The sequence below is a fragment of the Lampris incognitus genome, chromosome 11 (assembly GCF_029633865.1).
Source record: "Lampris incognitus isolate fLamInc1 chromosome 11, fLamInc1.hap2, whole genome shotgun sequence".
NCBI lineage: Eukaryota > Metazoa > Chordata > Actinopteri > Lampriformes > Lampridae > Lampris > Lampris incognitus.
In genome coordinates, this window is record NC_079221.1 from 44,852,733 (window position 1) to 44,880,561 (window position 27,829).

The 27,829-nt window shown below is 46.8% G+C and overlaps 1 protein-coding gene across 1 annotated transcript in view; it reads left to right on the forward strand.

Moving 5' to 3' along the window:
- The window catches only part of LOC130120391 (receptor tyrosine-protein kinase erbB-4-like), a 472,615-nt gene that overhangs the window by 246,111 nt on the left and 198,675 nt on the right, over positions 1-27,829 (forward strand). The window lies entirely within an intron of this gene.

Consider the following 27,829-nt stretch of genomic DNA (forward strand, 5'->3'; position numbering starts at 1 on the left):
CGCCTGCCACCCAATGACTGCTGGAACAGGCTCCAGCATCCCCGCGACCCTGAGAGCAGGATAAGTGGTTCAGATAATGGATGGATGGATGTTACTGCACTTTTCCAACGGTTTAGCTGTTGTAATGGCATTTTAAAAGGATGCTTCTGTTACACAGCAGTCAAATTATCTTTCCTTTATCCGTTTTATCTGTACAATTTCATGTAAAGTGCATCATGTTGCATTTTAATGCCCAAAATGTGCCATGTAGATAAGGTATGTTAGCGTGATGGGCTGATAAAAGGAACACCCTTGATATTTAGAAGCCAAGTCTACTAGATGCCAATGTAAAGGGAAATTCAGGATTTTTTTTGGTGGGGGGGGGATTTTATCCCCTTTTTTCTCCTCAATTGTATCCAGCCAACTACCCCACTCTTCCGAGCCGTCCCGATCTCTGCTCCACCCCCTCTACCGATCTGGGGAGGATACATGTGGAGTCACCAGCCGCTTCTTTTCACCTGACAGTGAGGAGTTTCACCAGGGGGGACGTAGCTTGTGGGAGGATCACGCTATTCCCCCTCCCCCCTGAACAGGCACCCCCAACAGACCAGAGGAGGCGCTAGTGCAGCGGCCAGGAAACATACCCCCATCCAGCTTCCCACCCGCAGACACGGCCAATTGTGTCTGTAGGGACGCCCGACCAAGCCGGAGGCAACACGGGGATTCGAACTGGCGATCCCCGTGTTGATAGGCAATAGAATAGAATGGATGCAGAAGTGCATCCATTTCTCTCAACATCACCGTTATCGTTCCACAGAAAAGGTTTCATCCCTTCACCCCACGTGTCATTGTGAAGGAAACTTTTTACTAGAACCTATTCGCCACCCACAACAGTACGCACCTGATCCTGTCTCCAAAAGCCTGTTTTAAGACAAATGTATTTAGATATTTAAAATGTTTTTTAATGAGTCATAACTTGAAACCAATGATTTGTGAGAGAGCAGGCCCCACGCCTCATTTGTTCAGATACAACGATGCGAAATGCTGCAATGAGGCTGTTGCAAATGGGAGAAAAACTTATGTTAAAACTTTTAAATGACAAAAGGTTGCTGTTGGGGCAGCCGGGTAGCGTGGCGGTCTATTCCGTTGCCTACCAACACGGGGATCGCCCGTTCGAATCCCCGGTGTTACCTCCGGCTTGGTCGGGCATCCCTAGAGGCACTATTGTCCGTGTCTGCGGGTGGGCAGCCGGATGTGGGTATGTGTCCTGGTCGCTGCACTATCGCCTCCTCTGGCTGGTCGGGGCGCCTGTTCGGGGAGTGGAGGGGGGGTGTGCTACGCCCCCCTGGTGAAACTCCTCACTGCCAGGTGAAAAGAAGCGGCTGGTGACTCCACATGTATGGGAGGAGGCGTGTGGTAGTCTGCAGCCCTCCCCGGATCGGCAGAGGGGGTGGAGCAGCGACCGGGACGGCTCGGAAGAGTGGGGTAATTGGACGGATGCAATTAGGGAGAAAGAGAAGGGGAACAAATTAAGGTTGCTTAACGACACACCACGCTGAAACAGATAGAGCCCTGTGTAAAGAGTTACACTGCCTCATGAACTGAGCCAAGCACCACCCGTTGTCGTGCATTTTAATAAGCGACAACTGGGTAGCGCTGTGAACAAGTGTACAGTATGTAGAGGGGTGACTGAGGTTAAGTTGCTCTTTTATTATCACAACTATTAATATTGACAGTTTTGGCTACCACAACACCACAACACCACCCAACGATGCAGATGACGTGAACTGAACACGCACACAAAGCAAAAACATCAAATACTAGACAACCGTTGACAGCATGAAGGCCCGAATGACGATTATTGTTACGCTTTTTGTATTCAATCAGTTTTACACACTGAACCATTTTGTGTAAAACCCAAGCAAACAAGTGCTTGGCCCTTTGGAACTGAGGGAACATGACTCATGTCCTTGTTTCCTCGATTCTACGCACCCACTTTCTCCATTCAACGAGAGCTGAATCAGTTCATCTGGACACAACGTCTACGTCTCACCACCCATCTAAGTGACCTCTTCACCTCAGCTGACTGCAGGTACCCCCACCCTTAGAAACGATACAGGGGCATAACGACCCAAACCAACGACCTGTTTCACACGCAAATATGGGTGGGACCATTAACTAGAGTTGCGATGACCATGTGCACTATTCGCCGAGGATTGGGGAGTAGTTGTAACCACAGCTTTGTAAGATGGTAACCGATGTACTCTTAGGCCCCCCCCTCCGGTTCAGGGATGGTCGTTCGAAGGCGTCTTTGACTCCCCGTTCAAACCAGCGTTCCTCCCTATCAAGGATGTGCACATCCTCATCCCTGAAAAATTGGGCACTGGCCTGTAGATGGGTGTAGGCTGTAGATGGGTGTAGACTGTGGAGTCGTCACGACGTGGTAGCTCTCCTGTGCTGTGTCATCCTCTTGGCCAGCGTCTGTTCAGTTTCCCCAACGTACAAGTCACGGCAACCCTCCCGGCGCTTAACAGCGTACACTGTATCGCTCTGTTTGTGCTGGTGGACTCGATCCTTGGGGTGGACCGACTTCTGAGACGTGGTGTCTGGAAAATACACTGGAATCACCACTCGTTGATGATTAGACAGCTGTTGTCCTTCTCCTCTCTTCGTATGGGTGGTGCACTGTTTGGGCGTCTTCCCGGCTTTGACGAACGCCCAGTTAGGATAACCACACTTCACCAGGGCCTGTTTAATGTGGGATTTCTCCTCTTCCCCGGCCGCTGTGGCGGTGGGGACGTTGTCAGCTCGGTGGTACAGCATCCCGATGACTCCTAGTTTGTGCTCCAGAGGATGATGAGAGTCAGACCTTAAGTACTGATCAGCATGTGCTGGTTTACGGTAAACATTAACAATCAAATGCCCCCCATCACCAATTGTAATTTCACCGTGTAAGAAGGCTAAGCTGTAATTTTCCCCATCCTCCCTGGTGGACTTGATGTGGCTGTCCACAGAGTCATGTGGTCGGTGAAATGTGCTACATCCTGAGATTTGATTTTAACCCAGGTGTCGTCCACAAATCTGAACCAGTGGCTAGGTGGTGTCCATCTAGAGTACATCGGTCACCATCTTACGATGCTGTGATTGCGACTATGCCCCAGTCCTCTGTGAGTAGTACACGTGGCCATGGAAACGCTGGTAAATGGTCACACCCATATTTGATCATGACACTGGTCGTTGGTTTCAGTCTTCATGCAACTGTATTATACTGTGTTGTTTATAAGGGTGGGGAGGATACCTGCAGTCAGTTTAGACCGAAGAGGTCACTTAGTTAAGCGATGAAACGTATCTGTCAGTAAACGTTATATCCGGCGTGGTGGTCTATTCCATTGCCTACCAACACAGGGGTCGCTGGTTCGAATCCCCGTGTTACCTCTGGTTTGGTCGAGGGTCCCTACAGACACAATTGGCCGTGTCTGCAGGTGGGGTATGTATCCTGGTCGCTGCACTAGCGCCTCCGTCTGGTCGGTTGGGGCGCCTGTTCGGGAGGGGCAACTGGGTGGAAATAGTGTGATCCTCCCACGCGCTACGTCCCCCCTGGTGAAACTCCTCGCTGTCAGGTGAAAAGAAGCGGCTGGCGACTCCACATGTATCGGAGGAGGCGTGTGGTAGTCTGCAGCCCTCTCCGGATCGGCAGAGAGGTGGAGCAGCGACCGGGACGGCTCGGAAGAGTGGGGTAATTGGTTGGATGCAGTTGGGGAGAAAAAGGCGGAGATAAACCGATAAATAAATAGATAAACATTGTGTCCAGATGAACCGGTTCAACCATCTTTGATCGTCTCACCTGGATTATTGAGCATCAAGACTTTTGCTCCATTGCTCCTTGCGCTCGTATGTCTCTTATTAATTATTATATTTAAAAGAAATAAGCTTTCTCCGCTTGTTATATACAATAGCAGCTCGTGATGACTGGCTGTCATGGTAGCACCTTCACAGTGTCCCCTCGTGGCCGTGGGACGCTGACATGCACGCCGTACTCGCCTTACTCGGCGTCTGGACGGTGAAGGCCAGACTGAGTTCCAGACCTGACTCTGATGTCACACACATCCGAGACCCTGCTCGCAAACGCAGCCGAGTGGGGGAGCAAATAAAGTGGGAGTCAGCTCGGCGGGTCTCAAATGCCACTGAGGAAAATGTCACTCTTTGTCAGCGTTATTGCACAGCTCGAAATGGACACCTCCAGACCTGAAGGGCTAAAGGGCTTTCAGTTGAGGGACATGCTTTCTAAGCATGACTGTTTAAAAGGATCTAGCACAGTACTGAAAGTAACTGAAATGGAGAACTTCTCATAACCACCAAGTCAAAGCTCTGATCCCCTTAAAGAACTACGGTGGTATTCCTCCCTACCCACATCTCCCTATGCAAACCAGTAACACTTAAAATTATTTTCATCCATCCGTTATCCAAGCCCCTTCTCCGAATTCGGGTCATGTGATGCTGGAGCCTATCCCAGCAGTCATTGGGCAGCAGGCGGGGAGACACCCTGGACAGCCCACCAGGCCATCGCAGGGCCAACACACACCCATTCACAATTTAGTACGGCCGATTCACCTGACCTACATGTCTTCGGACTGTGGGAGGAAACCGGAGCCCCCGGAGGAAACCCACGCAGACACGGGGAGAACATGCAAACTCCACACAGAGGACGATCCGGGACGACCCCCAAGGTTGGACTACCCCCGGGTTTCGAACCCAGGACCTTCTTGCTGTGAGGCCACCGCGCTAACCGCTGCGCCACCGTGCCTCATTTAGAGTCACATACACAAAACCAGAATTAATTGCTAAGGTTTTGGGAAACTTAAAACTTCTCACTGGGCTCCATTGCAGTCCAATGGCGGGAAACTGCTTGAGCCTTCAAAAACACTGATATATTGGGAAACTCGCAGGCATATCGGATTTCGCTCATATTCAAATCATGTATTTTAGTGAAATCCGTTGGGTCTCATGCAAGAACGTTTGTTTAAGGTCGTCTCAAATTTGCACTTGCGAGAGATTTCGTAGAAAGAAAAAAATCAGCATCAAAAGCCGAAGCCTAGGCCGCCGCTCTGGTGGCCGAGCGGACTAAACCACCGTTCTTGCAGTCCGCTCGTCACGTGGCTGGGAGGTTCGTATCCGATACTCGCCGTAACCGGTCCCGGCCAGAGCGTCCACAGGGTGAGGCCTTCATTAGGCCACCCTTACCCGAGGGATAGTGGGTGTAGATCGGTGTAGTGTTCGGGGACTCGTCGTTCTCCAGCGACCCCTCTGGCTCACCCGGGCGCCTGCAGCCAAGCAACTGAAAGCGTTCTCCCTACGCCTCCTTCGCGGCCTGAAGGTGATGCAATCCATGCGAGGCTTCAGCGTGTAAACTAGCGAGAGCAGCCGACACGAGTTTGAAGGAAGCTGGTGTTACGACTGTCTCCTTCCTGTGGAAACGTGAGCCAGGGGAGTTATTCGACAAGAGTTCCGGCCATATGCCATTGGGTTAATCGGGTGAGATAAGGGGAAAAACCAGAAATAAATTAAAAAGAAAAAATCCGAAGCCTTTTAAATTCCCAAAGCTGCTCTAATGCACCTTTTCTTCAATGAAATGTGCATGCCACGCAACAATTAATGACACACGGCACAACACGAGACCGGTGAAGAACACATCATTTTAGGGGAGAAAAGACAAAAACTGAGTTGGAGGAAATTGAATAGCTGATTAGACGCCATCTTTTTTTTAAAAATTTAAACATACTATTGATAAAAGGATGTAACCGTTGGAAAAACACATTCAGAGGGAGGGTGTTGCCTATATCATATAAAGCCATCTTATTTTTGTTTCAGTTTATCTGGGCTACCAATGTCCTATCCACCTCAGTTTCCCTTTTTCCAATTTCAACTTCCAGCACAATGTTAGCGCGTGGGAGGATCACGCAGATCACGCTATTCCCAAGAGGCGCTCGTGCGGCGACCAGGACACATGCCCACATCTGGCTCCCCCACCCGCAGACACGGCCAACCATGTCTGTAGGGACGCCCGACCAAGCCGGAGGTAACACGGTGATTCAGTCCGGCGATCTCCGTGTTGGTAGGCAGCGGAATAGACCGCTACGATGCCCGGATGCCCGGAGGAACATTTCGATAGTCTAAACCAGTGTTTCTCAACCGGGGGTCCGCGGACCCCTAGTGGTCCGTGGTGTAATTGCAAGGGGTCCGTGACAATAAAATATCTTTAAAAAAAGATCCTATGACATCTATAGAAATAGGATTATTTTACTCAAATGTGACTGAGACCTTTATCTACCTAAACTATAAAGGGTAACATGACTTTTTTCTCTAATTACATCTGTTTCACAAGTGTAATTTATTGTATTTTAATAAGAGATCTCGCTCCCGTTTGCATTGTTAAAAGTTACTGCATAAAAATTCTGTTGTTACATATATCTGAAAGTTACTGAATACATATTCTGTTTTGTTACATATATCTGAAAGTTACTGAATACATATTCTGTTTTGTTACATATATCTGAAAGTTACTGAATACATATTCTGTTTTGTTACATATATCTGGAAGTTACTGAATACATATTCTGTTTTGTTAACTATATCTAAGTTACAGCTGAAAGCTCTTATTTTTGCCCCAAAGAGTGAATAAATGCTATAATGCAATTTAAAATGCAGTTTCTACTGTTTCTATCAAATTGCAACACCCCTCCCCCAAGATCAGGTGGAGGGGTCCTCAGGGTAGATCAAAAATACGCAGGGGGTCCAGGACCCCCAAAAGGTTGAGAACCACTTGTCTAAACTCAGTGGTAGCGGTTTATCATTTCAAAGGCATGTTCCACCTCTACGTTGGCCCTTCTGTCCAGTGGTGCCCCCAGAAATTGTTCATAGGGGTGGCCAAATGGGGCCACTGAAAATCTTGGGGTGACACACCAAAACCAAAAGCCATAACTGAATTTCAGGAATTCTATGATGCTGTTGTAGTATACTGTATAGGCTAGCTGAAAACTGTCAATATGGAAGTTAAGAAAAATATACATTATTGATTTAAATGAACAGCACCTAATGTAAAATATCAGATAGAAGCTTATTATGATTAGTCTGAAGCATATTCTGCATATGCGACTCGTGGCTGAGGGGGGGGCAGCGGGGGGGGGCAGGGATAGTATCAGGGTGGCCGTGGCCACCCCTGGTCACCCCTTGGGGGCGCCACTGCTTCTGTCACTGCCATTTGCTCAACCTGTTGTGCTTATTTTTGAAAGTCTGTGGCCTCAGCAAATAGGGCCTCAGTGACACGTTGTTAGCATGTAATCATGCTCTATTTCTCTCTCTGCATCAAAAACAGGGTCGTGTCACTGTATTTCAGAGGGCCTTCTTTCTTTCATCCTTTCTTTCTTACCTTTAGTTGTTATTGTATTCTGCCCCCCCCCCCGCTCCATTTTTACATGTAATGCTCAAATTGCCAGAATGTTGTCAGTTTGTTAAAACTAAACAGGCCCTGTGATGGTCTGGCGGCCTATCCAGGGTGTCTCCCCGCCTGCCGCCCAATGACTCCTGGGATAGGCTCCAGCATCCCTGCGACCCTGAGAGCAGGATAAGCGGTTTGGATAATGGCGGGATGGATGGTTAAAACTAAACAATGAAGGCCCTCCCCCCCCAGACACACACATGCACACACATGCCAACACCAGACCCTAATCACCCTATTCTGCCATGTTCTAATGATCCCCCCCCCTCCTTCTCATCTTAAACAGATGCTTCGCCTACTGTGGATAATTCCATAATCCCTAAATCTGTGCAATTTTTTCATAAGCACTCATAGGAAACAATTGTGTGAGGGATGGGCCAAATTTTATCAGCAGCTTTTGAATGTAATTAGCTTAGCGGAGAAGAAGCATGCATGGGGGGGGGGGTTGCTTTCGTGATGAGCGACTCATGGACGACTCGTTCAAAACGAACGACTGAGATGGGAGGGACAACTCCTCGTCCCCGTTAACTCCTTCGCTTACTCGCCCCGCTGACGCGAGACAACGTGCCACGATTGCGCAACTCTTATATTAAATGTATTTGTGGAAATGTACCGAGTGAATTACTGTATGAACCTAGCCCTGCGGGGAAAGCGACCACTTTGGTGTTGCGAATTCTTTACAGTCGGAGACTCTTATTTTGAAATCCCCGGGTTGGCCGCTCGTTCTCTGTTGTGTTTCCGCTGTTGCTACCGGCGGCGCCGAGGTCGCTGACGATGTGAGTTGTATTATTACCGTTATAAGGTTCATGTAGCACAGTAACTTGATTCTCGCTGTATGTCATGACACTGCGTTGTTTAGTCGATGTTAAGTGTATTCATTGTTCCCCTGTGATGTCAGAGAGGACTCGTTTTCAGCAATTAGCCCGGTCGGAAATTAGCCGCGCCAAGTGCTAAGCTAATCGGCTATGCTAGTTAGCTCGCCCTGTGTTGCTGTGAACGTGGTTTTGGTGTGTTATCATGAATATGGTGGTTACTGCTGCGTTGGATGTTTGATATTGGAACCGGTTATTTTCTTGCCCGGTGCGGGATTCGATACGGGGTGTACTGCACCACAAGGCGACATCACTAACCGCTCGGCTAAAGGGTCAGACCCGTTAGCTAGGGGCTAACGTGTCTTATTGCTAGTTTACAGTCGTCACCCTTTCCCGGAAATTCCCGCGCTCCGACGAGACTTCTGAGGATCTGCACACTTCCGGATCCCACCGCTGGCACCAATGTAACCGGTTATTTTCTTGCCCGGTGCCGGATTCGATACGGGGTGTACTGCACCACCAGGCGACATCACTAACCGCTCGACTAAAGGGTCAGACCCCTAGCTAACGGGTCTTATTGGTAGTTTACAGTCGTCACCCTCTCCCGGAAGCGCGCCCTCGCGCTTTGTTCTTCCCGCGCTCCGAAGAGACTCCTGAGGATCTGCACACTTCCGGATCCCACCGCTGCCACCAATGTAACCGGGTTATTTTCTTGCCCGGTGCGGGATTCGATACGGGGTGTACTGCACCACAAGGCGACATCACTAACCGCTCGGCTAAAGGGTCAGACCCGTTAGCTAGGGGCTAACGTGTCTTATTGCTAGTTTACAGTCGTCACCCTTTCCCGGAAATTCCCGCGCTCCGACGAGACTTCTGAGGATCTGCACACTTCCGGATCCCACCGCTGGCACCAATGTAACCGGTTATTTTCTTGCCCGGTGCCGGATTCGATACGGGGTGTACTGCACCACCAGGCGACATCACTAACCGCTCGACTAAAGGGTCAGACCCCTAGCTAACGGGTCTTATTGGTAGTTTACAGTCGTCACCCTCTCCCGGAAGCGCGCCCTCGCGCTTTGTTCTTCCCGCGCTCCGAAGAGACTCCTGAGGATCTGCACACTTCCGGATCCCACCGCTGCCACCAATGTAACCGGGTTATTTTCTTGCCCGGTGCGGGATTCGATACGGGGTGTACTGCACCACAAGGCGACGTCACTAACCGGTCGGCTAAAGGGTCAGACCCGCTAGCTAGGGGGCTAACGTGTCTTATTAGTAGTTTACAATATTAACTCGGAGGGGATGCAGATTTCCTTGTCTGATCCTTAAATGCGTTGTTAATGCTGGCTACCAGTAACAGCTCGCAGACATCCATGCATTTATGTTCCTTGTTTTTATTTGAGAAACTATGTAGCGATGTGCACCGCCATGCAGTACCTACCGTGTGTACTGCTTGAAGTACAACCACTCTGCAAGTGAAGGACTTTAAGTCAAACTGCTGATTCTGTGCTGTCTGACCGGAGCCCTGTAGTGGCCAGTCATCCAACCAACCAGTTTCAGGGGTCCAATACCCAACATCCGGGGCTCGTCTCAACTCAGCGCTCGCTCTCCCAGCCCGGAGCTGAAGGTCTGCGCGGAGTCCCCTACGCATCCGCAAGTGTCATGGCACAGCCAGTAACCGTCCATGGATTTCAAATGGTCCCTTTTTAGTAATTTACTACTACTCGATTCTGATTGTCCAATCATGAAATTCAGAAGTTCGATTTCTGACTGGGACTGACTGCTGCTCACGTCTTTTAAGCAGAATGGCGGACCTTTTGATTGGACGGAACTCTTTAGTGCAGTGTTTCTCAACCCAGTCCTCAAGGGACCCCCTATCCTGCATATTTTCTTTGCAACCCTGAATAGGTACTATTTATCTACTCAATTTGACTCAATCAGCTGACTGAAGTTGTAGCTTTTAATGGTTTGCTGTACTCTTGTGTCATACTTTTACACTTGATCTAGTTTTCTAGCCCCCCCCACCCCCACCACTGATGTTTTGTCATGTGGATTTCGAGCTGTTTATTGTCATTCCGGTTATACAAGTACAAACATGTGAAATGCTTTGGCTGGGAGGCTCAACGAAAAAGACTTGTCATGTAAAAGACATAAATATAAAACAGACATGTAAAGACATAAGACATATACATATAAAACCAAATATAAGGGCAATAAGTGTTGCATACAGTCATTAGTCAGAATAGTGTATTGTACAGAGGTTATTGCAGAATTATTGCACAGAGGTTGGATTGCACTGTGTGTGTGTGTGTGTGTGTGTGTGTGTGTGTGTGTGTGTGTGTGTGTGTGTGTGTGTGTGTGTGTGTGTGTGTGTGTATACGTGTGTACGTGTCCAGACAATGACTTCTCACTCTCATTTCAAAGAATGTCGCCCCCCCCCCCCTTCCATTTGCCAGTCCAATTTTATCCGTTTGTTAAAATTGTTGAAAGTGAAATTCATGTCTCCTCTGGAGCAATTTTTTGTTTGTCCCTTATGTCATTTGTTTTCAGTTGCCGTCACAGTTCACTGTCACAAGTGTTCCACCTGAACTGCTCCTTTTTAGATGCAAAACCCAACCCCAAATTTGTGTAACTTCTGAAAACGGTTCTTGTTTGGTATCCAGAAACCTTGGTAGAGGCGATGACGAGATGGTTTTGAACTCAGAGGTTGTGTACCGTGCAGAGGTAGAGGGATGGAAGAAGGTGTCGTTTCCACGTTGCTACACATATGTGCCAACACACATTAATGCACGTCTCTACTAGGACTGGGTGATATGGCTGACAGAGTTATCGCAATAACACATTTCATATCAGTTTATCAAAAATTATCAGTGGAAATGTCAAATCATTATTTCTTTCAAGTTTAAAGGCCGGTTTTTTCTCCTGAGAGAAAGTTGAAGAAGGCAGGTGGTCAGTTGTGCTTTTAGAATATTTTGTGTTGTCAGAACATGACAAACATTTGCCAAACAGCGGCACATTTCACAAATCTCAGGAATCAGGGGCATTTATTTGCGTACATGAAATGAAATGAAATATCGTTTCCCCCAGCCCACAGCAGTGCAACACAAAGACAACATCACATCCAAACACACATATCCAAACTACCCCCAAAAAACACAAAAACTACAAAACTACAAACACACATATATCCAACATATCCAACAAAAAAAATCCATTTCCAATTTCAATCCGTCCAGAGAACGAACACCAGCCAGGATGACTGTCGGAACCGCCGGTCTTAATGGGCTAGCAGTTAGCTTAGTCAGCCCCGCTTCCACGTCTTGTCAGACTGCCCTCAGTGCTTCCTCTTCGGGTTGCAGCTCCGGGCGGGGCCGTGGTCCCTGGGCCCACCGGACGCAGTAGACGAAGCTCCCTCAGCCAATCCAATGCCGGCTCTCCCAGCCAGACACCCTTGACACACAAACCTGCACTCCACATGATGACACCAAAAACACTAGTCAACGCCAGGTGAGGCCGCCGCCACACCACCCTCGGTGTTACTGGAACTGCCAGTCTGCGTGGGCTAGCAGTTAGCTTAGCCTTCCCCGCTTCCGCGTCCTGTTGGACCGCCCTTGGTGCTTCCTCTTCAGGCACAGCTCCAGGCAGGGCCGTGGTCCCTGGGCCGACAGGATCCCAGCCGATCCAGCGCCAGCTCTCCCAGCCATCAAACGAAGACAATTTAGATACAGACATGGAAAAAGACACTGCATGGACGGTACTGGGTGAGGCCGCCGCAGACGTGAATTCTTCCCACACCAGAAGCGGTCTGAGGTAGAACATTCAAAACAATTATGACGTTTTTTTTTTCCTACATCAAAATAGGCATAAAATCCTTTTTTAGTCCTGTTTCTTAAATCAAATAAATATCTTAGAAAAAATATATCTTATAAAAATAAGTGCTGCAGTGAACAGCACACATATAACTGAAGACGGCTCAAACTGCAAAGTTTGGAAGTGTTTTAAAGGATTATGTCAGTAAATAAGACAAATAGACTAAGAAGTCTTTATTCTGTTCAGCAGCATGTCAAACCCTTTGTACGGACGTTTTAAATCGTGTAAGTGTTTTGGCTGACAATGTAAACAAAATGAATAGACAAAAGAAAAATGTCAACGTATTTTCTGTACAAGTTTTAAACAAGTAAAGCCAATATCCTACAAGTTATGGGCAAAAGAAGACAAGTCTGTCTACAGTCCCCGGTTGAAAGCTGTCCTGTGACAGGTCAGTGTCCCTCCTGTTAACCGTCCTCTCAGAGGGAGCTGGGGGTTCTAACGGGACAAACACTTGCCAAACATTTCCCAAATCTCTGACAAGCCTCTGATCCTGGTACAACAGTAAAGGAGGTTTCAAATTCTACAGCGACTTATTCAAATTACTCATCTAGTGAGACAGATTATTTCTTTGGAAAAAAAAATTCAACGTCTTATTGCATCTACTGATTCTGACTTTAAAGAATTGTGTGAATCCAAATAAAAAAAATGGAGGTTGATGTGATTTTTTTTTAATTGCCTCTGGAAATTGAGGAAGATGGTTTTATATTATTTTTAGATTTCTACAAGGCATTCGACCCTTCTATTTTTGATCCTCTTAAATTTTTTGGTTTTGGTAATAAATTCTACCCTGTCCAAAACTATCAAACTCATAGACCAATTAAATCTAAGCTCTATTTGGAGAAGTAAAGTGCGGTCTATAAGAAAAGACAATGTCATGACTCCTGACACCAGGTGGGCTAAATGCTCTTGACTGACTGTATGAATGGTTCCTTAAAGCTAAAGTGGTTGTGGTTTGTTGTCGTTGTATTGGAATTGTTGCAGCAGTGTTGAGGAGCCCGAAACACAAGAATTTTACTCTCTTGTGCCTTCATAATGAGACATAACAAAGAAAGAATCTTGAATCTTAAATTCATAAAAAAACTATTCAAATGCTGTACAGTGGCATCAATATTTATGTATTTCTGCCAAAAGACACAACTCCACCATTTGACATCAGATCTGGACTAAAATGTCAAAAAAATGTTGACTTAATGGTGATTCGTAAGCATCCATTGGTACCATTACGCAACATACCTATTAAAAATAAAGTACTTGGGTATCATTATACCAACGGCTTAAATTCTTGTGCAGAGTCCAACATTCAAAACAATATTAAAATAAGTAAAGCAATCTCAAACTCATATTTCCAAAGGAACATAACCATTGCTGGCAGAATTTTACTCACTAAAATGGAAACTCCCTGTTTTATATACCGTGCTTATTCTCTCACTATCCCTCCCAAAACTGTCAAACTCATAGACCAATTAAATCTAAGCTCTATTTGGAGAAGTGAAGTGCAGTATATAAGAAAAGACAATGTCTTGACACCAAGTGGTTACAAGCATTTATTTCCCGTGGGTGTTCAGTCTGGTTTAAAACCCCTTCTGCTATTTTCAGAAGTTTTGTTGGTATAGATTTTCTTCTGAGATGTGACTTTGACATATCCAAGTCCATCCATTATCCAAAGTGCTTATCTTGCTCTCAGGGTTACGGGGATGCTGGAGTCTATCCCAGCAGTCATTGGGCGGCAGGTTAGGAGACACCCTGGACAGGCCGCCAGTCAATCAAAAGTGACCTATCCTCTCAGACGTCCAGCAGCAGCTTCTCCTTTTCTGCAGATTGCTTTACAAACACATGAAACCCCTGTCTGGAACAACAGATGTACCTCACTTAGACCTAAATCCATATTTTAGACGATTGGCTGGCAAAAGGTATTTGGTCAATTGTTCACCTTATGGCTGATAATGGGAATATTTTGAGTTCTGATGTCCTTTGTAACACATTTAATCTAAGCTGTTCAGTAAGAGAGTATAACATGTCTTGATGCATGCTCAATATTCCAAGTAAGAAAATCACAGAAAGTTGAATCCATTCATCTGAACACCACATTTATTGAGAGAATTGTTTATCACTCATCTAAGAGTGAGAGTATAATGTGGTCATCGGGGCAATCCCTTTACCTCTTATATCTCATAACAGGATCTGTGATGATTCTAAGATGATATCCCATTACATCCTTTTATGGTTGGAAATGTTTTTAATGAAAAAATGTGACAGTAAAACTCTAAGATCAATCTTGGCAAATGATTTCTATGCAGGACTATTATTATACGAGAAGTGCTGCATATCAGATTGGAACTAGATACCTATGTTTTCCTCATTCTGCCAAACCCAAAGAGGAACATTTTAAAGTTCTTAACATTGAAATTTAAGTTAGACTTTAGTAATTGCCAGAATAATGTGGACACCACAGGTCATGTGTTGTCCAGTCACGAGCTGGCCCAGTCTGTATGGATGGATCTCTGAGCAGATCCAGTCTGAGGGAATCATCTTACCAGCTTTTATTCTTCACAACACAAGCATTGGTACTTTCATGGAGGATTGAAAGGTAGAGTTTCTGATCAATAAACTGGCTTCTTCTTATACTTTTTCTTCTTTTTCTTCTGCTCCTCCTCCTCCTCCATGCATTAGCAACTGCCTCTCCTGGTGTATGGGTAGTTTAATTGTATTGAACAGAATTTTGAACATTTGTTATATTTCTCGTCTCAGCTCAGCTGCTTCTCTGGGGGCGGGTCACGGTGGCAGCAAGCTAAGTAGGGCACTCCAAACATTCCTCTCCCCAGCAATGCCCTCCAACTCCTCATGGGGGATCCCAAGGCGCTCCCAGGCCAGATTGGACATGTAGTCCCTCCAGCAAGTTCTGGGTCTACCCCGGGGTCTCCTCCCAGTTGGACATGCCAGGAAAACCTCAAAAGGAAGGCCACCAGGAGGCATGCTAATCAGATGCCTGAACCACCTCAACTGGCTCATTTCGACATGAAGGAGCAGTGGCTCTACTCCAAGCTTCCTCTGGATATCCGAGCTCCTTAGCCTGTCTCTAAGGCTGAGCCCAGACACCCTACGGAGGAAACTCATTTCAGCCGCTTGTATCCGCGATCTCACCCTTCCAGCTACTACCCAAAGCTCATGACCATAGGTGAGGGTTGGAATGAAGATTGACTGGTAAATTGAGAGATTTGCCTTCGGTCTCAGCTCCCTCTTCACCACAACAGTCCAGTACAACGTCCACATTACTGCTGATGCTGCACCAATCCACCGGTCAATCCCCCACTCCATCCTACCCTCACTTGTGAACAAGACCCCGAGATACTTGAACTCCTTCACTTGAGGCAACAACTCATCCCTGACCCGAAAGGAGCAATCCACCATTTTACTCTAGAGAACCATGGCCTCAGACTTGGAGGTGCTGACTCTCATCCCGGTCATTTCACACTCAGCTGCAAACTGCCGCAATGTACGCCGGTGGTCACGTTCTGATGAAGCCAACAAAACCACATCACCTGCAAAGAGCAGAGATGCAATTCTGAGGTTCCCGAAACGGACACACTCCTCACCTTGGCTGCGCCTTGAGATCCTGTCCATGAATATCACAAACAGAATCAGAGACAAGGGACAACCTTGGCGGAGTCCGACACCCACCGAAAACGTGTTTGACTTTGTGCCGAGAATGCGGACACAGCTCTCGCTTTGGTTATACAAGGGCCAGATGGCTTGGAGCAACTCCCTCGGTATCCCATACTCATGCAGTACCCCCCACAGAGTGCCCCCGGGGTACACGGTCATAAGCCTTCTCCAAGTCCACAAAACACATGTAGACTGGCTGGTCAAACTCCCATGCCTCCCTCAGCACTTCCACAAGGGTAAAGAGTCGGTCCATTGTTCCATGGCCAGGACGGAATCCGCATTGTTCCTCCTGGACCTGAGGTTCGACAATGAGTCAGAGTCTCCTTTCCAGCACCCTGGAGTAGACTTTCCCAGGGAGGCTGAGTGAGCAATGCGATGCCCTGATAATTGGAGCACACCCTCCAGTCCGTCATATTTCTATCGAGGAAAATTATATCGAGATAATTATCGTTATCGGTTCAGTGCCCAGCATTAGTCTCTATACATACGTGTACACACACACACACACACACACAAATGAAAACTACATGCACTTATTGCACCACGCGTGCCTCATCTATCTCTCTGTCTATAGAATCCTCCTGCTTTCATCAGATGTGTTGTAGTTCATCTGCTCCTTCACATCTCTTGTCAAGTCGTCCCTTCCATTTCTCCGCTGTTCTTTTCCCACTTTTCTGCCCTGACTCCCTCTCCTCCTTCCCCTGCCTGTATTCATCCGCAGCCCTCTGCCTCCCTCTCTCTCTCCGTCTCTCACATGTGCATGTGGGGTTTTTTTCTATCTCCCTTCCGCACACCACCTCCTGCTGCCTCTGACCGCGGTGTGTGTCTGTGTGTGTGTGTGTGTGTGTGTGTGTGTGTGTGTGTGTGTGTGTGTGTGTGTGTGTGTGTGTGTGTGTGTGTGTCTGTGTGTGTCTGTGTGTGGGTGCGTGCGTGCGTGCGCAGACGCAGCAGCTCCCAGCGCTGAACCCTCATAAAGCCTTTTATGTACAGAGGTTGAGCTAATGCAGTTGTTCTTTTCAGGTCAATAGTTACACATAAAAATGCAATTATGTTTGAATGGGCACTCAGCGCCATTTCATTCAGGGATTGTGTTAACGACATTAAAATGGCATGCCATTCCTGTGGCGCTTATGAGACGAGGTCAGACACTTGAGGAACTTCCTGAACACATTTTCAGATCTGCCTCTCACCGGATAAGAAGTGCGGTTTGGCCAGTGACATGTCTTTTGGGGGGGGAAAACAGTTATGGGTATATGCATAATGTGTGTATTACTAATGACGTTGTTTGTTGAGCTCTTTTCAAAACAATGTTAAAAAGTGTCTCGCAACAGAACATCAGAATTGTGAAAATCAGAATCAGAACAATACAGTGGCAAAACGACCCAAACCAAAGACCAGTTTCATATGCAAATGACCGTGACCATTACCTAGTACTAGTACATCTGTCGCCATCTTACCAGCTTTGTCGAGGTTCCAAAAAAAAAAATGAAGCGGGCGCTAACGTCAATGCAGACCTCTGATTGGTCGGAGAAACGCGTCACTGCGCCATTTTGCGTCACTGCATCATCAATGCGCGCATGGGATATCACCCGGCATTTTTAAAGGTTGATGCCAGATCCAACGGGGTGTAGGCACAGAAGTAGCCGTGATTGGCTGTTGCGTCGGCCAATAGACAGCGCGGAGCCTCGAAGCGCGCTGACTTGAAACAAACGAAACATTTAGCTAGCTAGCTTACAGCTGACCTTAACATTGCCAGATTGTACTGTAACGATAGCTAACATTAAAGCTTGCTAACAATGGAAATTCAAAAAAGAGTTTAAACCCTAACCAACAACCAGTCATGTCTACTTCCATACCTACACCCCGTTGGCTCTAGCATCAACCATTTTTAAATACCGAAGCAGAGTTATCTTACAAGTACATGAAACCAGGCGTCGCTATGATGACCAGCTACACTGAGGGGATACTGTTACGGTTATGGAAAACGACACAGAAGAGAGGTGAGTCGAGTTGAGCCGGTACCATGTAGAGGAAAAGGGGCCTTAGGTGAGTGATGAAACGGTTCTCTCAATAAATGTTGTGTCCAGATGAACTGATTCACCTCTCTGTGATGTTCTTACCTGGATTACTGAGCATGCATGAAGACACTGTGATAGATTGCATAGTCATTATAGAGGACAAACAAAATGATCTGTTTCTATCAATGACCTCCAAGTCACACACAAACACTCATACACTGAAACACAAACACTGTACATGTGTAACAACTCTTTCACGTTCATTTACTCATATGCTTATGCACAAAAGGATAAACACATGTCCCTCGAACCCCCATCTCACCATACGCACACATACGTACACACACAGACACACACTCCTTGGCAGTAAACACTAACGTGCGCGCGTACAGTCTCGCACGCGGACAGATGTCATCTCCTTGGCAACAGCAGTGCCTGGAGGGTGAGAATGGATGGCATAGTGAGCCAGATGATGGATGGAAGAGGAGATCACCTATTTGTCCAGAAGACGCAGGGATTTGCTCTCCCACTGTCTCGTGTGGGGCACAGAGTGATCCTCAGAGCAAACGGTTGCCAGACTGCTGGCAGTGATTGACACAGCACTGTTAGGCGGTGTGGCACGGGGCAATATTGGCGGCGTCTGCAACCTTTGCCGAGCAAAATTGCTTTCTGTCCAAGTGTTTTGGTGGGCCCTGTGGTGATAGAAGTGGGTTTCCGATGCTGATGGCTCAAATTGTCTCCCTCCTTTTTGCACTCTATTCTACTCATTCAGGTCGTCTGATTTTCTCTATCAGTTCATTTATCCATCTCCTTATTCAGTCAGATTTTTCATTCTGTCTCTTCTCCACTACGGAGGTGCAGAACTTAGGCAGCTAAAGAAAAATGCCTCAACACACAAGCCGTTGCCTGAAAATTTTGTATCCTGTCTAAACAGAAGCTGTGTGTGAAAGTGAGTTGTCCTGGCCAGGACAGTGTCAGAACTCTGATATGCTTACAGTCCATACTGCCATCCTGAAGGGTAAATGGTACCTAAAGGGACTAACTTGATTTATCTTCGAGGCAAGTAAAATAATGGTGAAAATCAGAAAACCTACCCGTTATGCCTTGGCCATAACCCTAGGTTTGCATACATGTGTTGGTATTGTAACGATCATGGATGAGTAGACTCGCTAACCCTTGGCTAATGGGTCGGACCCTTTAGTCGACTGGTTAATATCGTCACCCGTGGTATGGGAGACCTGGGTCCATGTCCCGGCTGTGGCGCTTCTCAGCTGCCCTTCTGAATTCACTACATTGGTGTCAGAAGTGGGATGGTGAGGCCATTGGAAGCATGTGCACCCAGAGGCATGAGGGGCACTTCCCAAAGCGGTGGGGTAGTGTAACGATCACGGATAACTAGACTCACTAGCCCTTGGCTAACGAGTCGACTAGTTAGTGTAGTCGCCCATGGTGCAGGCAACACGGTTTCGCGTCCTGGCTGTGGCGGAATCCCGGCTAGCCCCTGAATTTGCTACAGTATTTTGAAGGTTTCATATGACAAACTTAGTTTTACATGCCCATATGTTCATATTTTTGTTCACCTTCATTGCTTTGAATGTTTATATCAAACTGTTACGTGAAGTCCATCATATCTCCATCTCCAGCTGTCCTTCCTGATATACATGAGCCATGCCTCAGAATTTGGTCTTGTTCACCAAATAAGCATCCTCACCCAATAGCGCAGGACCGGGGAGGCTGAAGCTCCCCCTAGTGGTGGGTGTGCCCCCCCCCCCCCCGTAGTGGCAGGTGGCTGTGTACAAGGCTGGATTATGGACAAGGCATGCCAGGCAAGTGCCCCGAGGCCCCGGACCACGAGGGGCCCCAAAAGGTCAGGGGTATTGTGTTCGTGTATTGTAGAGATCCCCAATCATACCCTACAAGGGACGTTTGTCCAGGCTAGTCTCTATTGATGCGAGGGCCCCAAGCTACAGTCTGCTGATGCAGGAATCTGGGTGTGATCCTGGACGACTAACTGACGTTTGCTGAAAAAGTTGCATCAGTTGCTCGCTCCTGCAGATTTCTCCTCTATAACATCAGGAGGGTTCACCCATTCCTCACCGATGAGATGGCACAGGTGCTCACCCAGGCTCTGGTCATCTCCTGGCCGGACTATGGCAACTTCCTCCTTGCTGGTGCCCCAGCGTCGGCCATCAGACCTCTGGAGCTTGTTCAGAAAGCTGCAGCTCGTCTGGTGTTCAAGTGCTCTAAGTTCTCCCAAACAACTTCCCTTCTCATGTCCCTACACTGGCTCCCAGTAGCTGCTCGCATCCAGTTTAAGACTCTGGTGCTAGCCTACAGGGCAGTGAAAGGAACAGCTCCTTCCTATCTCCAGGCCATAGTCAAGCCCTACACCCCCGCCCGACCACTTCGCTCTGCTGCCTCGGACGCCTGGTTGCCCCGTCGCTCAGAGGCCCCTGCTGCCGATCGACCCGGTCACGGCTCTGTTCTGTCCTGGCCCCACAGTGGTGGAATGAACTCCCCACTGATGTCAGGACAGTGGAGTTACTGCCCATCTTTCGGCACAGGTTGAAAACTCACCTCTTTAAGAACTACTACCCTGTTACTTGTTCTTAGCACTTATTGTATTCACTCATTTAAAAAAAAAACAACAAAAAAACTTCTTTCTTGCACTTTTACTTTAGCACTGGTTTTGCTCTTAGATGCTTGTTTAGATGCACTTATGACCTCTGATGACTAGTAGTTCTCCTGATTTCCTACGTTAAATGATGCACTTATTGTAAGTCGCTTTGGATAAAAGCGTCGGCTAAATGACTGTAATGTAATGTAATGCAGGGCCCCAAGCTACAAAGTCTCTATTGATGCTGTGAGCTGCTATTCTCATCTCTGTTTGTTGTGTGATTCAAAATTGTGTTGTACTTTGTAGTCCCCATCCGAATCCCATGCAGATTGGCATAGTGTCGACTACCGTGTTGGGTATTTGCAGTAGTTTTACATTTAACAATGTTTAGGATTGTTTGCATAGCCTATCTGAAGGGGCAGGGGGACCCAATGGACGTGCGTGCCCCGGGGCCCCCTGGTGGGTTAATCCAGCCATGGCTGTGTAACATCTTAGACCCAACATTATGCCTAACTTTTCCTAACGTATAAATGCAAAAAAAAAAACAACAACATATCTTTATTTCAGACAGTGGGCTGGGCTGTGTAGAATGTACAGTTTTAATAATAAAGTGAGTAAACACTCCATTCCAAATATGCTACACATACACATCACAAACAAAACAATGACGTCATACTGTAGCGACCGGGTGAGGTGACTGTCGGCGGTTCTGCGCTGGGGGAGCGCAATGGCTGATGGGACTGTTAATGTTAGATTTAAAATGGTGTTTTAACGATGTGGTGTTCATGTTGTGGTTATTCTTGTGTTGTTGTTTTGGGGGTTCGACTCAGACCAAGCAGGAGACCGTTTACTGACTAACTGACTGTAGGACTGTGACTTGGACTGATGGACCATTGGGGGGGGGGGCGGTGTGAATAAAAGAGCACTCCCGGGGTCGTGCAGTGTATGGGGGCACGGGAGTTGCGATTAAAAAGAGACCTCTGCCTCTCGACTCGTTTCTGCTCCACACCAGCTCGCCACAGTACTTTTTGTGTCCGTTGGCAGCCCCCCTGCTTAAAGCATCTTCCTGAGCGCCCGTCCTCACCCTCTCACAGAATCGCTCTGTTCCCCTCGGCCGTGCAGCGTTGTGGGTCCATGAGACTGTATCACTTCCTGCTCAACAGAGGCCACTCCCAAATCTGGTTCTACTGACAACACAGAGGAAAAGCTCCTGTCTGTCTGTCGGTCATCTGTCTGTCTGTTGGTATGTTTGTCTCTGTCTGTCTGTCTGTCTGTTGGTATGGCTGTCTCTCTGTCTGTCAGTCTGTTGGTCTGTCTCTGTTTGTCTGTTCTGTCTGTAAGTCTCTGTCTATTGGTATGTCTGTCTCTCAGTCTGTCTGTTGGTCTGTCTCTGTCTGTCTGTCAGTCATCTGTCTGTCTGTTGGTATGTTTGTCTCTCTGTCTGTCATCTGTCGGTATGTCTCTGTCTGTCTGTCTGTTGTATGTCTGTCTCTCTGTCTGTCTGTCTGTGGGTATGTCTGTCTGGCTATCTGTCAGTCATCTGTCTGTCTGTTGGTATGTTTGTCTCTCTGTCTGTCATCTGTCGGTATGTCTCTGTCTGTCTGTCTGTTGTATGTCAGTCTCTCTGTCTGTCTCTGTCATCTGTCTGTCTGTATGTCTGTTGGTATGTCTCTCTGTCTGTCTGTCTGTTGGTATGTCTGTCTGGCTGTCTGTCTGTCATCTGTTGGTCTATCTCTGTCTGTCTGTATGTTTGTCTCTGTCTGTCTGTCTGTTGGTATGGCTGTCTCTCTGTCTGTCTGTCTGTCTGTCATCTGTCTGTCTGTCTCTGTCTGTCTGTCTGTCTGTCTCTGTCTGTCTGTCTGTCTGTCTGTCTGTCTGTCTGTCTGTCGGTCTGTCTCTGTCTGTCTGTCTGTTGGTATGTCTGTCTGTCTGTCTCTGTCAGTATGTCGGCGTGTCTTAATGTGTGGAATTCTGTTTCTCTTTTTGCTTCTGTTTCCTGTCGCTCTCTCAGTGTGTCTGTTGTCCTTCCCGTGTGAAGAACAGCTGACTGAAAGAACAGCTGACCGAAAGAACAGATGGACCGAGCCTGTTCAGTCATCAGAAACCACATGCGGTCACTGATATACACACAGTGATCACACACGTGTGTGTATGTGTGTGTTTAAATACGCTGCACCGCACCATTACATAAGGGATGCATTCCCTTCCATACCGTGTGATGAACAACATGGGGTGTGTTCAGGAACGTTCTATCAGCGACGGGGGGGGGCAAATGAACCCTTGATCAAAGCTGTTCTGACACTCGCATTGTCCCACATACTTCTTCATTAAACAACCTGCACAACACGTATTAATTCATTCTCACCCGCTGATTAATATCGGGGGTTTTTTTTCCCAGCGCAGGTTTGATATTCGCCTCCCAGACTTAATCAGATTCATCCCCACACCGCAGTTTAAAAACACACAACACACACTTATCCTTGAAATAATTGGCTGCATACATTTGTTCTGCCTTTCTAAATTTCTTATTATTGCCTCCTAACAGTTGTCAGCCCGGTAGCGGGGAGCGTTGTGGTTTGAGCCACGCTCCCGCTCGGAGGCGTGCGGGGAGGCCTCCGGGGACAAGCGGGAATGGCTTGGAAGGACTGGCGTGCTGCGTGGATGAACTAATTAAGATCCCCTTTTCTCCACCCCCACCCCCCCCAAAACAATCAACAACAGGGTTTAAACATTACTCCCCCTAGCCACCAGCAGCAAAATGAGCCACTAATGCTAATCAAGCATTTATTGTTCATAGACGCCAGGCCCGCGTGTGTTGCCATGTCGTTGTATGTATTACGCAATGTGTGTTTGTGATTTTTTTTTTTGTTATTGTTTGGTGACAGACGCCTTGGGAATTACCTGAACTTTCTTGGGCAAACTGCCAGAAGGAGGAGAACAAAGCAGCCAGGTAGTCTTCTGTGCTGCCGCCCCATCCCCAACGTCGTCTTGGCGTTTTGCGAATATGTGGGCACGCAAAGCACCTACTCAAATATTACTCAAATGTTACTCAGATATTACTCAAATCTACTACTACTGCTTTTGGCTTGCTCCCCGTTAGGGGTCGCCACGGCGGATCAAATATTACTCAAGATATTACTCAAATATTAGCAGAATGGTTTTTAATGTTATGTAGGATCACTTGCAGCCATTGCTGCTATGCCCACCCACACGCACAAATGATATGAATGATGTATGGCATTTAAGCCATTCTAACTAAAAAACTTACCCACGTGTATTCTAACATATTTCATATCTCATGGAGACACTGAGCACGCGAGGTTAACGGCACTCGCATAGAGCAGCTAGTCAGCTATAAACTGTACCAGCACTACTCTCTCATCAAACACCTCCGTCCTTGTCACCTCCTCTTGTTGCATCAGGGCGGAGAGCCCTCGCTGGCCTTTTTGTGTCGCCAGCTGCTGTTTTGTTCATTTGTTTTCCCTTGCCCCACTTTGCCAGCAACTTCCTGCTACATGAGCAAGTTATTGCAACTCACGCCCTCCCTCTAGCATTGTGACGTTCCCTCCTTCAACCCTGTGTGCATGTGTGTTTGTGTGTGTGTGTGTGAGAGAGAGGAGGGGGGGTGAGGGAGGGAGGGGGTAGTTTTGACAGTGAACATACCCTCCCAGCAGAGATGAAGAAAGACCGAGAGACGGAAAGCCAAGTCAATTCAATTTCATTTGTATAGCCCATTATCACAAATTAGAATATGATGAGGAGGATGTCAAGCAGTTTTCAAATGCCGCCAGAACAGCCTAGGACCTGAGCCACGTGACCACCATCCCCATGTAGACCTGACATGAGGACAGACCACACATGCACACAGGGGGAGACTTGCACATACACAGAAGAAGAGAAAGGAGAAGACATCATTCAGAGAGAGAGAGAGAAAAGACGTGAGAGAACAGTTCGCAATAGTCAGTAATCAAAGAAGGTTGAATCAGTTCATCTGGATACGTTTATTGACAGATGCGTTTCATCACTCAGCTAAGTGACATCTTCAGTCACCTAGTTGAGTGATGAAACGCATCTGTCAATAAACATTGTATCCAGATGAACTGATTCAACCTTCTTTGATTTTCTTACCTGGATTACTGAGCATGCATCAAGACAATAGTCAATGATCTATACTCTATAATCTCGTCGGCAGGCAAAACGGTGCTTGGTAAATTCATTGAGACAGAAACCGACCCGCCATGCAGTGCAGGTTATGAAGCACTCAATTTAAAGGAAAGTAATTGTAGGCTAAGGCAAAAAGATGAGTTTAATTTAAAGGACTCAACAGACTCTGATTGTCTGACGGCAGCAGGCAGGTTATTCCACAAGAAAGGGGCCCGATAGGAAAAGGCCCTGCCACCAGCAGACTTCTTTTTAACTTTGGGTGCACACGGAAGCCCTGTATTTTGAGAGCGCAGAGCTTGAGATGGAATGACGATTTAAGGAGATCAGACAGGTAAGATGGGGCAAGCCCATTTAGGGTTTTATAAGTCAGCAGAAGCACCTTGAAGTCTGATCTAACATGGATAGGAAGCCAATGACAGGAGGCAAGAATTGGTGTAATTTGGTCAAATTTTCTAGTTTTCGTTAGGATTCTAGCTGCAGCATTCTGAACCATCTGAAGACTTTGTGTACTAGCGTGTGGCAGACCTGAAACCAGAACATCAATCAATGTTCAAGTCAATCAATGAATCAAGTCTAGATGAAACAAATGCATGTATTTAAGTCTCTGCATCAGCCATGGACAGGAAAGACTGAATTTTAGCTGTTACGTAAGTGAAAAAAAGGCAGTTTTGGTGATTTATTTAATGTGTTTATCAAAGGAAAGGCAGGGATCAAACGTAACGCCAAGATTTTTGGCTGTCACACTTTATGAAATCACAGAGTTGACTGTTATTGTTGATCAAATTGGTGTCTGTGTCTAGCAGTGCCAATGACCAGCATCTCGGTTTTATCCAAATTTAAAACCAGAAAGTTTACTGACATCCAATTTTCACAGTAGCCAAGCAGGCCTCTAAAGTAGTCATTTCAGTATGATCATCTGCCCTTATAGGCACATACAGCTGAGTACCATCAGCATAGCAATGGAAATTTATTCCATAACTGTGTATAATTTGGCCGAGAGGTGAAATATAAAGAGAGCAAAGTAGAGGGCCAGGAACTGAGCCCTGAGGTACACCATATTTAACGTCAGATAATTTTGATGTAATATTACGATAGCAGACACAATGTGTTCTTCCAGATAAGTAGGACTTAAGCCAATAGAGAACCAAGCCAGAGACACCAAAATTACAGTTTAATCTGTCTAATAGTATACGGTGCTTATTGGTATCAAAGGCTGCACTGAGGTCCAGTAGTAGAAGCACAGAAGGGGAATCAGAGTCCATAGCTTGTAAAAGATTGTTCACCACTCTGGTCAGAGCAGGTTCAGTGGAGCCCTGAAAGCCGATTGAAAAGGTTCATATAGATGGTTTTCTTCGATATGGGTTGAAAGTTGTTGACACACAACTCTCTCTAGTATTTAAGAAAAGAATGGAAGATTAGAAACTGGTCGATAGGTATTAAGAGACCCTGGATCGAGGTGTTTTTATTTTTAAAGTAGCGGTTTAACCACAACTGTCTTAAAACTACTGGGAACAGTGCCAGTAGTAAGTGATAAATTAACAATGTCTAGCATTTTAGGTCCCAAGAAAGGCCTGAAGTCTTTAAAAAGTTTTGCGGGTAAAGGGTGAAGTTGGCAAGTAGTTGGTTTAGAAGCTGACACGAGCTTAGTCAAAGTACCGAGAGGTGTACTCAAAAGCTGTAATAACGGGGACTATCAGTAACTCACTGTATAGATATGAAGTTGGTAAGACGGGATCTGCAGGAGTAGCTGAAGTTGACGAACTAATTGCAAAAGAAGTCTAGAGACTCATGGGCCGTGAATGGTGAGCTGCTAAGATTGCTGCTTTTTAGTAAATGTAGAGCTACAGTAAAGCGGTTGGAGGTAATAACACAAGCTCCAGTCATCCTAAACATCATTTAATCAGGTCTTTGTGGGTAAGTGTATGTGTGTGTGTGTGTGGGGGGGGGGGGTTTCTGGTCGGCCATCTGGTTTTTGATTATCTTTTTTCAGCGTTGTCAGTGATCACTGTCTGAGATAGAAAACATCTGAGAAATGTAAATATATGTTAACAGGCTTCACTTCCAGTCGCTTTCTCACTTACTACTTCGCAATCTGTTCGACTCTCTCTCTCTCTCTGTCATTCACAGTCCTTATACACTGCCTGCATCTGACCCTCCCGTCTTTCTCTCCCTCTCACCCTCCTTTCATTATCCGTCGAGCGCTCTCTCTCCTCTGTCTCTTCCTCTCATGCAGAGGTAGGATTATGTATTCTAAGAACTCCGGAAATCCGACAAAAATAATTGAAACCACATCTGTGTCCAATCGCTCTGTGGGCATTGCTTCCATGCAGGCATTTGTGTGTATGTTTATGCATGTGTTTATTTGTGTGTGTGTGTGATTGGAGGATTGAGCCCCCCCCCCCCCTCCCACCGCCTTCTCCTCCCCTCTAAGGCAGATGAACCGAGGTGGACAAGGCAGTGCATATTAGGTAGAGGGATATCAGCTGCTATCCTTCCACCTCGATGAAATATGAAATTACAGACTTGTTAGGCACCCCTGCTCCTCGCTGTGGCTTAAATCCAGGATGGATTTAGTGTCACGGGGAGAGACATAATTGTTTCTGTCTGTTTGTGGTGCGGATGGAAGGGAGGGAAGAGAAAACAGACAAACAAGAGAAGATCAGGGGGTCATAATAACAGCAATATGACACGGCTTTGTCTTTGCTCTCACAAGAACAGCCATAATCATATCCGTGTGTCTGGAGGCTGGATCAGGTGGCTCCCAACAAAACTCCGCACAACCCCGGCTGTCGTTTAGGATTCTGTGTGCGTTTGGGTGTCCTGTGTGTGTGTGTGTGTGTGTGTGTGTGTTTTTGTCTGTTTATGTGGGTCAGTGTAATTGTTTTTGTGCCTCGGTGTGCGCACTTTTGCTTTCAAAAGAGCATCAGAGTCAGAGAAGTCGTTTTAAGATTTTAACAGGAGTAGCACTTACAGGTGTGTTATATGGTTCGGAGACAGCGGCACTGACAGAAAGACAGGAGGTGGAGCTGCGGGTGGAGCTGGAGGTGGCAGGGTTGAAGTTGCTAAGATTTTCATCGGGAGTGATGAAGAAGGACAGGATCAGGAACGAGTATATTAGAGGGACAGCCCAGGTCGGGTGGTTTGGAGACAAAGCAAGAGATACAAGATTGAGATGGTTTGGACATGTGTGGAGGAGAGATGCTGGGTATACTGG